This window comes from Semicossyphus pulcher, unplaced genomic scaffold (genome assembly GCF_022749685.1).
Source record: "Semicossyphus pulcher isolate SPU_LCO1_2020_fin unplaced genomic scaffold, fSemPul1.0.p SCAF_6, whole genome shotgun sequence".
NCBI classification, from domain to species: Eukaryota; Metazoa; Chordata; class Actinopteri; order Labriformes; family Labridae; genus Semicossyphus; species Semicossyphus pulcher.
In genome coordinates this window covers 31477569-31489744 of record NW_027211737.1, presented here as the reverse complement: position 1 = coordinate 31489744, position 12176 = coordinate 31477569, and positions in this window count along the sequence as shown.

The window sequence follows — 12176 nt, the reverse complement described above, 5'->3', positions numbered from 1 at the left end:
CGTTTTGCAGGCTGTTTTTTTCTGCTGTTGTTAAGGCAACCACCGAATCATTAGCTGTCATTAACCTAACCGTTACATTGTAAACGGACAGAAGGCCCGCCTCTCCTTTCATCCGATTGGACAATCAGAAAAAACAGCCATGACGTCAGGCGCTTTTCTGCTTTGAGTTGAAGATTTTTCAACTCGAGGCGCTCGGAGCGGTTCCTCAAAAACGCGAGGCGCACAGAGCGGAAAAATGCGCGGGGCTCTGCAACACAAAAGCAGCACGCAAAAAAGCGTCTCATTGAAAACAATGACAAAAAAGCCCCCAACTGCGCTCTGTCTGATTGGGCCCTAAAGCTGACGGTGTGTCAGATGAAGTATGAATCAGGCACTATGATGTGTGAGTGAACAGAAAGCTGTTCCAACTTGGTTATTAGAGTTCACAAGCTGTGAACGGACAACACCCACCTGAGGACAGGTGATTACATTTAAAGTACTGACGTGTGATAGTGCTGACGTAAAATAAGTTCTATTTATCAAAAACTACTGATAGATTATTCTTCTTTATTTATGGGTCATGAGTTGAGTTGAAATTTGAATAATAATTCATCACTTGCCACCATTTCAAGATAAAAAAAGTGGAAGTCAAAACAGTTCAAAGAACGTGTGAATGAAAAAAGCCCTGAAGAGGCCCTCATGTGATGCAAGATGCTTCATAACAACCTGAGTCCAAATAAAGATGCATGAGACTAATTCATATTGAAGAGGAAAGATAAACTTGGAGCAACAAATCAATGATGCAAAGACCAGAGACAAAGAGAACAAAGATCAACAAGGAGACACAACAGACACCAACAAACAGGAAATGATTAGTTAAAGCAAACACTGTCAATTTTAACCTCAAATTAATTATTTTATGAACGTTGATTCAAACAAAAAGAAAATCACTTTCCAGACGCCAAAATAACTCAAACATTCAAAAAGCTGCGTAACCATGGCTTCTGTGTTTTCTTGTAGAATCTATTAAACAAGAGGTCCTGATAGATATTAAGGATGTCTTATGTCTTTGATGTAGAGTGAACAGACATTTCCTTCACATGGAGTCTCTCACATGTTATATTGCTGCACATTTGCAGTAGAAAAAACATGTCTGATCGGAGGTATCGACTTCCTCTGCTGACGTCTGAAACGGCGGCCTGACATTTCCTTTCCTGAATGTTTGTCACAGACTTCTCAGTCAATCAGCTCATTTCAGAGACATTTCAGAGATTACACAGAGACTGAAGACTCATCAGGACCGCTTCAGACTAAAATACACACAATACATTTTTCACATGTTGTTTGATGGATGTCATGTATTTTAAGCTCAACACACAGACTGCTGATTTAGGCCTAGTTGTAAGAACAGGCACAAAACACATATTACATGTTACAGCAGTAAATTGTTCACACAGTAAACCTACACTGTGACAACATGGATCACAGAGACACCACGTCACAGTGATCATAAACGATGAGTCTGAAGAATCTGATGAGAGCATGTTTGGGGATTTTTCAGGTAATGTAAATCTGTAACATTCTGCAGCTGCTAAATCAACTCTTCTGACCCATCACCAACACAGATATTATACATTATAGATTATTATCACTTTCATTACTTTGTTGTTTTTCTTTATCTAGTTTTGGTCGAGTTCACTCACCTCATGAATTTCTTGCTGCGACACAATCAGCAGTAAAAGTGAAAGTAAAAAAGTCTCCCACCAGCCACAGCATGTCGGACTGAACAATGCTTTCATTTCCTGTTTGCTTAGAAATCTGTCAGTCAGAGTCGGTTAACTCAGACTCTGTTCTTACTGGCTGTGTCAGACAATACAGACTTCTGATTGGCTATGGGAAGCAAGTCCCACCCCTTCATGCTACAAGTTCAACTGTACAGTACAGAGAAACAAGAGGAGCTGCTCGAGTTAGGAAGATGTTCACACATCATTTTACCTGTTGATGTAAAACGTGAATGTGACATGTAGTGTCAAAGCAGCTTTGTGTGGTCGCAAAGACTAGAAAAGCGCTGTATAAATAAAGTAAATTAAATAAATTAATGATCTAAATCTTATAAAACACACATAACAGGTTTAACCTATAACGTGAGTATGCTTTTTCTGTGTAGGATACATACACTGTGAGCAGAAATACGGACCGATCGCGACGTCAGAGACGGGTACAGAGCATGAGACACACACAGATCTGTCACATCGTCTCCTCTCCTGATGTCTGTCTCCTCCCCATGCAGCATGATAACTCTGATAAACTACACGTGGATGAGATGTAGTTTAAGCTTTATAAAGGTTAGAACTACGGGACCGATCGTGATCCTATCGAGTCGGGGCGGAGCATTAGAAACACACACAGATCGGTGTCATCACTGCGCTGCATGATTATAAACTGCTCACTGCTGAATCACATTGTTATGAATTCTGATAAACTGCTCATAGATCACACTCTGGATCATCTCTCTCTGACCCGCGCCGTCTCTCCCTCTCATCAGTTCGGGATCGTCCAGTATTAAAAACTTTAAAGCAGTCTCCTTACTGAAGAAAAATACAATGCCACCCGCCAGAGTGGCTGGTAAGAGTGAGTGACTTACCCGCCGCTGCCCAATTCTACCCGCATGTGGCGGGTTGGCGGGTGTTAATGTCAAGCCCTGAGTGTATCCCATATAATAATTGATGCACGTCTCGCCTGCAGAGTTGTAGGTGTCAGTGAATCCTTAAAAAGCTTGACTTTAAAAACTTTACGCTGCAGCTTATTTAAACTGAAGGCTTTAAAGTTTATTGAACAGTTACGAGATTTAACACTCAAAAGATAACTTTGATCAGATTTATTTCAGATTAATTTCCTTCTTACACTCTGAATGAAAATATCAGAGTGTAAATATAAACTATAACAGTGTTTCTAAAATGATTGTACTTTTCCACCTCCAGCATTTAAATCCTCTTGTGCATTAATCTGAAGTCATTGGTCTAAAGCTGACGGTGTGTCAGGTGAAGTTTCTGTTTTACTATCAGGCACTATGATGTGTGAGTGAACAGAAAGCTGCTCCAACTTGGTTATTAGAGTTCACAAGCTGTGAACTGCTGTCATTTTTATGCAGTTCTCAGACCCTCACGGACTCACGCACTCGACGCCTGTTGCATTAAAGTCTGTGAGTGTTCAGTGCTTAGGCTTTAGGGTGGAGATTGGGATTGGGCCCTAGACTCTGCTGGAGCCTCCTGCTCCTCTTAGACCCCACCCTCCCACTGCTTCTCCTGTGCACACACCCCTCTGCTCATTATCCAGTCAGCACCTGCAAGCTTCTTCCATGCCACTGACTCTCCCCCTCATTTGTCTGTCAGCCAATAGTTTGCCAGCCTGCTCATCCTGCCACACACCTGTGGCTTGTTAGCTCATTACCCCTCAGTACTTAAACATCCATCTTGCCTTTGTCATTTGCCAGATCGTAGTTTGGGCTTCTGCCTGCTTTGCATCCTCTCTATTTCTGTATGTATTGCCTCTTGGATTTTGACCTGTGTTTGCTACCTGTTCCTGAACTTGTGCCTGTCGCCTCTGCACCTCTGCCTTACTCTGATTTGTGGTTTTGACCTCTGGAAAGGACTGAACTTTGCTCTGCCTGACAAACAAAGTAAAATAACTGTTGCTGCCTTACTCCTGCCTCTGCCCTGTGATTCTGCGTATGGGTTCTCTCTGATTTGTGACAGAGTGAGCAAACAGAAAGCTGCTCCAACTTGGTTATTAGAGTTCACAAGCTGTGAACGGACAACACCCACCTGAGGACAGGTGATTACATTTAAAGTACTGACGTGTGATAGTGCTGACGTAAAATAAGTTCTATTTATCAAAAACTACTGATAGATTATTCTTCTTTATTTATGGGTCATGAGTTGAGTTGAAATTTGAATAATAATTCATCACTTGCCACCATTTCAAGATAAAAAAAGTGGAAGTCAAAACAGTTCAAAGAACGTGTGAGTGAAAAAAGCCCTGAAGAGGCCCTCATGTGATGCAAGATGCTTCATAACAACCTGAGTCCAAATAAAGATGCATGAGACTAATTCATATTGAAGAGGAAAGATAAACTTGGAGCAACAAATCAATGATGCAAAGACCAGAGACAAAGAGAACAAAGATCAACAAGGAGACACAACAGACACCAACAAACAGGAAATGATTAGTTAAAGCAAACACTGTCAATTTTAACCTCAAATTAATTATTTTATGAACGTTGATTCAAACAAAAAGAAAATCACTTTCCAGACGCCAAAATAACTCAAACATTCAAAAAGCTGCGTAACCATGGCTTCTGTGTTTTCTTGTAGAATCTATTAAACAAGAGGTCCTGATAGATATTAAGGATGTCTTATGTCTTTGATGTAGAGTGAACAGACATTTCCTTCACATGGAGTCTCTCACATGTTATATTGCTGCACATTTGCAGTAGAAAAAACATGTCTGATCGGAGGTATCGACTTCCTCTGCTGACGTCTGAAACGGCGGCCTGACATTTCCTTTCCTGAATGTTTGTCACAGACTTCTCAGTCAATCAGCTCATTTCAGAGACATTTCAGAGATTACACAGAGACTGAAGACTCATCAGGACCGCTTCAGACTAAAATACACACAATACATTTTTCACATGTTGTTTGATGGATGTCATGTATTTTAAGCTCAACACACAGACTGCTGATTTAGGCCTAGTTGTAAGAACAGGCACAAAACACATATTACATGTTACAGCAGTAAATTGTTCACACAGTAAACCTACACTGTGACAACATGGATCACAGAGACACCACGTCACAGTGATCATAAACGATGAGTCTGAAGAATCTGATGAGAGCATGTTTGGGGATTTTTCAGGTAATGTAAATCTGTAACATTCTGCAGCTGCTAAATCAACTCTTCTGACCCATCACCAACACAGATATTATACATTATAGATTATTATCACTTTCATTACTTTGTTGTTTTTCTTTATCTAGTTTTGGTCGAGTTCACTCACCTCATGAATTTCTTGCTGCGACACAATCAGCAGTAAAAGTGAAAGTAAAAAAGTCTCCCACCAGCCACAGCATGTCGGACTGAACAATGCTTTCATTTCCTGTTTGCTTAGAAATCTGTCAGTCAGAGTCGGTTAACTCAGACTCTGTTCTTACTGGCTGTGTCAGACAATACAGACTTCTGATTGGCTATGGGAAGCAAGTCCCACCCCTTCATGCTACAAGTTCAACTGTACAGTACAGAGAAACAAGAGGCGCTGCCCGAGTTAGGAAGATGTTCACACATCATTTTACCTGTTGATGTAAAACGTGAATGTGACATGTAGTGTCAAAGCAGCTTTGAGTGGTCGCAAAGACTAGAAAAGCGCTGTATAAATAAAGTAAATTAAATAAATTAATGATCTAAATCTTATAAAACACACATAACAGGTTTAACCTATAACGTGAGTATGCTTTTTCTATGTAGGATACATACACTGTGAGCAGAAATACGGACCGATCGCGACGTCAGAGACGGGTACAGAGCATGAGACACACACAGATCTGTCACATCGTCTCCTCTCCTGATGTCTGTCTCCTCCCCATGCAGCATGATAACTCTGATAAACTACACGTGGATGAGATGTAGTTTATGCTTTATGAAGGTTAGAACTACGGGACCGATCGTGATCCTATCGAGTCGGGGCGGAGCATTAGAAACACACACAGATCGGTGTCATCACTGCGCTGCATGATTATAAACTGCTCACTGCTGAATCACATTGTTATGAATTCTGATAAACTGCTCATAGATCACACTCTGGATCATCTCTCTCTGACCCGCGCCGTCTCTCCCTCTCATCAGTTCGGGATCGTCCAGTATTAAAAACTTTAAAGCAGTCTCCTTACTGAAGAAAAATACAATGCCACCCGCCAGAGTGGCTGGTAAGAGTGAGTGACTTACCCGCCGCTGCCCAATTCTACCCGCATGTGGCGGGTTGGCGGGTGTTAATGTCAAGCCCTGAGTGTATCCCATATAATAATTGATGCACGTCTCGCCTGCAGAGTTGTAGGTGTCAGTGAATCCTTAAAAAGCTTGACTTTAAAAACTTTACGCTGCAGCTTATTTAAACTGAAGGCTTTAAAGTTTATTGAACAGTTACGAGATTTAACACTCAAAAGATAACTTTGATCAGATTTATGTCAGATTAATTTCCTTCTTACACTCTGAATGAAAATATCAGAGTGTAAATATAAACTATAACAGTGTTTCTAAAATGATTGTACTTTTCCACCTCCAGCATTTAAATCCTCTTGTGCATTAATCTGAAGTCATTGTTCTAAAGCTGACGGTGTGTCAGGTGAAGTTTCTGTTTTACTATCAGGCACTATGATGTGTGAGTGAACAGAAAGCTGCTCCAACTTGGTTATTAGAGTTCACAAGCTGTGAACTGCTGTCATTTTTATGCAGTTCTCAGACCCTCACGGACTCACGCACTCGACGCCTGTTGCATTAAAGACTGTGAGTGTTCAGTGCTTAGGCTTTAGGGTGGAGATTGGGATTGGGCCCTAGACTCTGCTGGAGCCTCCTGCTCCTCTTAGACCCCACCCTCCCACTGCTTCTCCTGTGCACACACCCCTCTGCTCATTATCCAGTCAGCACCTGCAAGCTTCTTCCATGCCACTGACTCTCCCCCTCATTTGTCTGTCAGCCAATAGTTTGCCAGCCTGCTCATCCTGCCACACACCTGTGGCTTGTTAGCTCATTACCCCTCAGTACTTAAACATCCATCTTGCCTTTGTCATTTGCCAGATCGTAGTTTGAGCTTCTGCCTGCTTTGCATCCTCTCTATTTCTGTATGTATTGCCTTTTGGATTTTGACCTGTGTTTGCTACCTGTTCCTGAACTTGTGCCTGTCGCCTCTGTACCTCTGCCTTACTCTGATTTGTGGTTTTGACCTCTGGAAAGGACTGAACTTTGCTCTGCCTGACAAACAAAGTAAAATAACTGTTGTTGCCTTACTCCTGCCTCTGCCCTGTGATTCTGCGTATGGGTTCTCTCTGATTTGTGACAGAGTGAGTGAACAGAAAGCTGCTCCAACTTGGTTATTAGAACCAAGCTGTGAACGGACAACACCCACCTGAGGACAGGTGATTACATTTAAAGTGCTGACGTGTGATAGTGCTGATGTAAAATCAGTTCTATTTATCAAAAACTACTGATAGATTATTCTTCTTTATTTATGGGTCATGAGTTGAGTTGAAATTTGAATAATAATTCATCACTTGCCACCATTTCAAGATAAAAAAGTGGAAGTCAAAACAGTTCAAAGAACGTGTGAGTGAAAAAAGCCCTGAAGAGGCCCTCATGTGATGCAAGATGCTTCATAACAACCTGAGTCCAAATAAAGATGCATGAGACTAATTCATATTGAAGAGGAAAGATAAACTTGGAGCAACAAATCAATGATGCAAAGACCAGAGACAAAGAGAACAAAGATCAACAAGGAGACACAACAGACACCAACAAACAGGAAATGATTAGTTAAAGCAAACACTGTCAATTTTAACTTTAGACTTCTCAGTCAATCAGCTCATTTCAGAGACATTTCAGAGATTACACAGAGACTGAAGACTCATCAGGACCGCTTCAGACTAAAATACACACAATACATTTTTCACATGTTGTTTGATGGATGTCATGTATTTTAAGCTCAACACACAGACTGCTGATTTAGGCCTAGTTGTAAGAACAGGCACAAGATTCATATTACAAAAAACAAAGCAGTAAGGAAAAGAAAAAGAAAAGCCCGCACACTTGCTCAAAAAAGATAACTTGTTAAAAGATGACTTGTGTATTACCATGGTTACATCATCGTACGATGATCCACGACATAACGTGTTTAACAATTGCAAAACCAGAGCAGAGACTGTTTGTCGCCTACATGTAAACTGTAATCAAGCACGAAAACTCGCGTCTCCTGCTTCCTGTCGGCACACACAACCTCACACTGTGTGATGCAGGTGTAGCCACTATATGTAAACACTCATGATCCACTCCCTGAACTGTCCGTTTATGTAACCACAGCGTTAACCAGCACCGGAAGGTGCCGGGAATATATTCACTTACAAGCCACCCCGCATAACAGTAGTTAACAGTAATTAACTCTGTGTACTTTGAGAGCTCATGCTTGTTCACGTGTTGCTGCACATTTAAAACTATAAAACATGTCTTGACACTACATGTCTCAGCACTACTGCTAACTATGGCCTTTATGTTGATGTAAACATTTGTAACAGTCCTACAAGTGAAATATTTCTTCATCTAGTTTTGGATAAAGAGTTTACTCACCTGCTGGATTACTTGCAGTGACGTCTTTCTTTCCTTCTTTAACCTTTGTGTCTTTCATGACCTCTTTAATTCAAAGGCATGTATGCAGCACCTAAAGTTATATGAGAGACAGACGCAGAAACAGAAAAAAGTCTAAAATATTATTTCGAATATTTATTTTATTTTTTTAAGTTGCACCAAGGTTGTATGAATGTTTGCTCATATTTATAGAAAAAATAAGTATGTGTTCAGAAGTATGTGAAGTGATTAATTTTATTAACTGGTATAATTTCAGTTCACTTACAGATACATACAGAGGTACCATGTCTGGATCTCAAATATGTTTGTAATAATTAAGCTTGAAGCGGAGTGTTCTTTAAGCTTGTTGTCATGACGATCGTCCCTCGATAAAAATGTATTTTATGATAGCATGTATTTTTTTTATTGCTAAAGTGAAGATGGAGGTATAAAGTTAATGTGTTGAATGAAACGTTATTCTGAACTTTAGACTCTGGTAGTAAAAAACAGACAAGATTTGTCTGTACATCTATAGACTTCAGTTTCAGCAAATATAAAATACTATTGCAAACCTAAAAGCATTTGGATTCATTCTTTAGTCTTTGCTGCCAGGTACAGACAGCAGATATGATAGACTCACCTGGGACAACCTTTCCTTTTAGCAGAGTGGGCTGGACAGGTGATATCTGTAATGATTTATCAGATTTTATATCAAATAGCCTGGTTAATGTTTAACATTTAAGTACTGGAAATCTCATGCATATCCTCCCTCATCAAAAGTCATGTCATAGTTTTTTTTTAATAACTAACTAACCTGCTTTTCTCAGGATTTTTCATCATTCACACATTCTAAATGTTTAAGGAAAAAAAGTCGTGAAAGAAAAAAAGGTGAGTATCTTCCTCCGTTGGAAAAGGGCTGCGGTAACCCCATGCACAAATGACATCACAACCTGCGTTCACCAGCCGTCCTGCTGTGTGATTATAGGAACAGTTATTGTGTCATTTGGCAGCACTTTTGATTGCTCTCTCATTCTCTCTCTTTCCCACACACACTTGCATCATACTACCCACATGCCTCTCACACACACCTTTAAAGGTGCAGGTAGCTTGGAGACATAACCCAGCCTTGCTTAGGCCATCTTGTGGAGTGATCCAGGCCAAGTCTAAAACATTCTCATCCAACTCTTGCGGCCCTATCCAACATGTTGAACCCGTACAAGAAGCAACCACCTATGTGGTAGCACCAGCTCTTTCTCTCTTTATCTCCCCCTCTCTCCCACACACATATGTGTGCCACTCTTCTTGTTTGGTTTCATAGACTCAGCTGCTTGCAGAGTAGTTGTATGGTAGTTGTTTATTTTGTTGGATGATACGTGATTGTGATTATGCTACTATTAAAGAGCAGTGTTCTGTGATTAGGTGAGCCTCTGCATTGTAGAAACAGCTGGTTATGAAGGTCAGTTGTCAGATTCAAACCTTTAACTTTTAGCATGTGGTAAGGGAATGACTTACTGATCCTAGTGTGGCCTGTAATTATTCATTCCTATTCATGATCTTTATTAAAATGAATACTTTGATTATTTGTCATGTTTTACTTTTAACAAATCTGCTCAAACCAAATCCATATATATATATTCAAAAGTAAGGATTTTAATTGTGTTACAAGGGCTAAAAATATGAGAAAAATAGGCTTCTGTGCTTCAATTAATCATTAAATCAAATATTCAAAGTGTATTTGTATCACCACTTCCAGATTATACAGAGAAGTGCAATTTAAAGTTCAAAGCTCACTTGCATTTATGACATGATTTCTGCTGTTTGATGACGTTAATGATGCTTATAGCTGGAAATAAAAAAGTATCCGTCACAGTGGAGTGTGTTTGTTTGCACTTTAGATTACGCTACACAATACTTACAAGCTGATATTAAGACAAACGTAGACTCTAGAAATATTTATACAAATAAGACACAAAATAAAAAGATTGTATTTATTTAGAATATAAATACAGTAAAATAAGTTGTTAAAATCCTTCATGAAATGATTTTTAATCTTAAGCAAGGCTGCAGAAGTTTGAAGTTCATGTTTACAGATATGAGTGGCTAAAAGCTGCCTCGTCTTGTAAGCTACTTAATGAGGTCCCATTTTTTTCACCTGGTTGTCCACGTTTCAGATGCATGACACAAAGTTTGTTAGGCCATAATTAGTAACATTGGAACCCTGAAGTCCAGTAACAGCCTTTCTGAATGTTTCTAAATGTGTAATGGATTTACTTGTGAAGCTCGGTGCTCCAGTGTTCAGGTTTTGGGAGGTGCTGCAGTAATAAAGGGAGAGATGCACCTATAGCCAGTACTGCAGTACTTGTAAACCCAGAACAAGAGGCCTTGATAAATGTGATTATACCTGGTGTTGACAATATAAAAAAACAGACGCTCTTTGAGGCTCACAGTGTTATTTTAGATGCTGTCATTTAGACCGGAGTTAAACTACTAGTTCAAAGTGTTTCCTAAAAATCCAACTCCTAATTTTAACTTTACAATATGTGTTGTAGGCAAAAACACGTTTTTTTCTTTACATTTCTGATACTAAGTAGATTTTTTCCAGCGTCCACAGTAACCGTAGCTTAGCTCAAGGTGTGAATTAAAATGTGTTTTAGATAGAACCCAGTTCCTCCCACAGTGTCTCCTCTGCAGGGAGAAACAAACTAATGAGCTTTAGTCTGTTTGATCAGTTCATCACATCTTGTATTAAAAACAGATCACACAACAGGGATACACTTCCTTTTTATTCCTTATTAATCTTTTATAACAATAAACACAGAACACAAAGATCAAACACAGAACATACAATTGACAACAACATGAAGGAAATCTACATTTTTTGTTTCCGTGGCATAACAAATATCGTGTTCATACGCTGATGTACAAGAAACTAACAACATCTCTTCTGAACAAGCAGAGTTTACAGTCGCACTTTAATAAACTACATTTTTATTTAATCTGTAACTAACATCACCGAAATTAAGAAAAGCAAAACAGAAGCAAAATCCCACCAAAGTGTTTTTTTTATAAATGATGTCATATTCAGTTATGTGTAATCATTAAGTATTATTAGAGCAGTGGCTGCAGGCTGTGTTTAAGAAGTCCCTATAGTACTGTGGTCAATGTCATAAAATGTCTGAAGTTCATCACAACACAAACCACAACTTCCTGTCCCCTAATTGTTGCTGTTACAATCACATATTGTCTCTTAGTATTACACACAAATAATTATTTTTATTCATTTATTGACGCTAACAAAACGTAGTATTCTTCTCTAGATCATCGTGTGGTGTGATTAGTTAATGTCCGCCATCGAAGATTTGTGTTCAATAAAGGGTCATTAAATTGTTTTTCTTGTCTCCGGCACCAAGTTTCTTATGTCTTATTTAAGCTGTAACTCCAGCCTGGTTAAGCTTTAAGTATATTTAAAGACATGTAAATACCCTGCATATTTCTGGGTAATGAGTCACGTCTGATGAACTTGTATAAGCTGTGCTGTCGTGACTTCTCCTGTGTTTTTGCTCTATTTTGCAATCATGACCACCGGAGATAAACTGTAATTCACCACCACAACAACATGATCAAAGCCTGAGACAAGAAATGTCTGAGCTGTACAACAATGTGAGATTTTACAAATGATGTATTCTGTACTCGGTCAGTTAATGCCATAAGGTTGGTGGATATGGTACCAAGAAACCTGACGGTCACCGAGAATGGTAAGCAATACAGTGTATTCCACGGCAACATTTGCAATGAAATTCCTGTTTTTTAAAGCG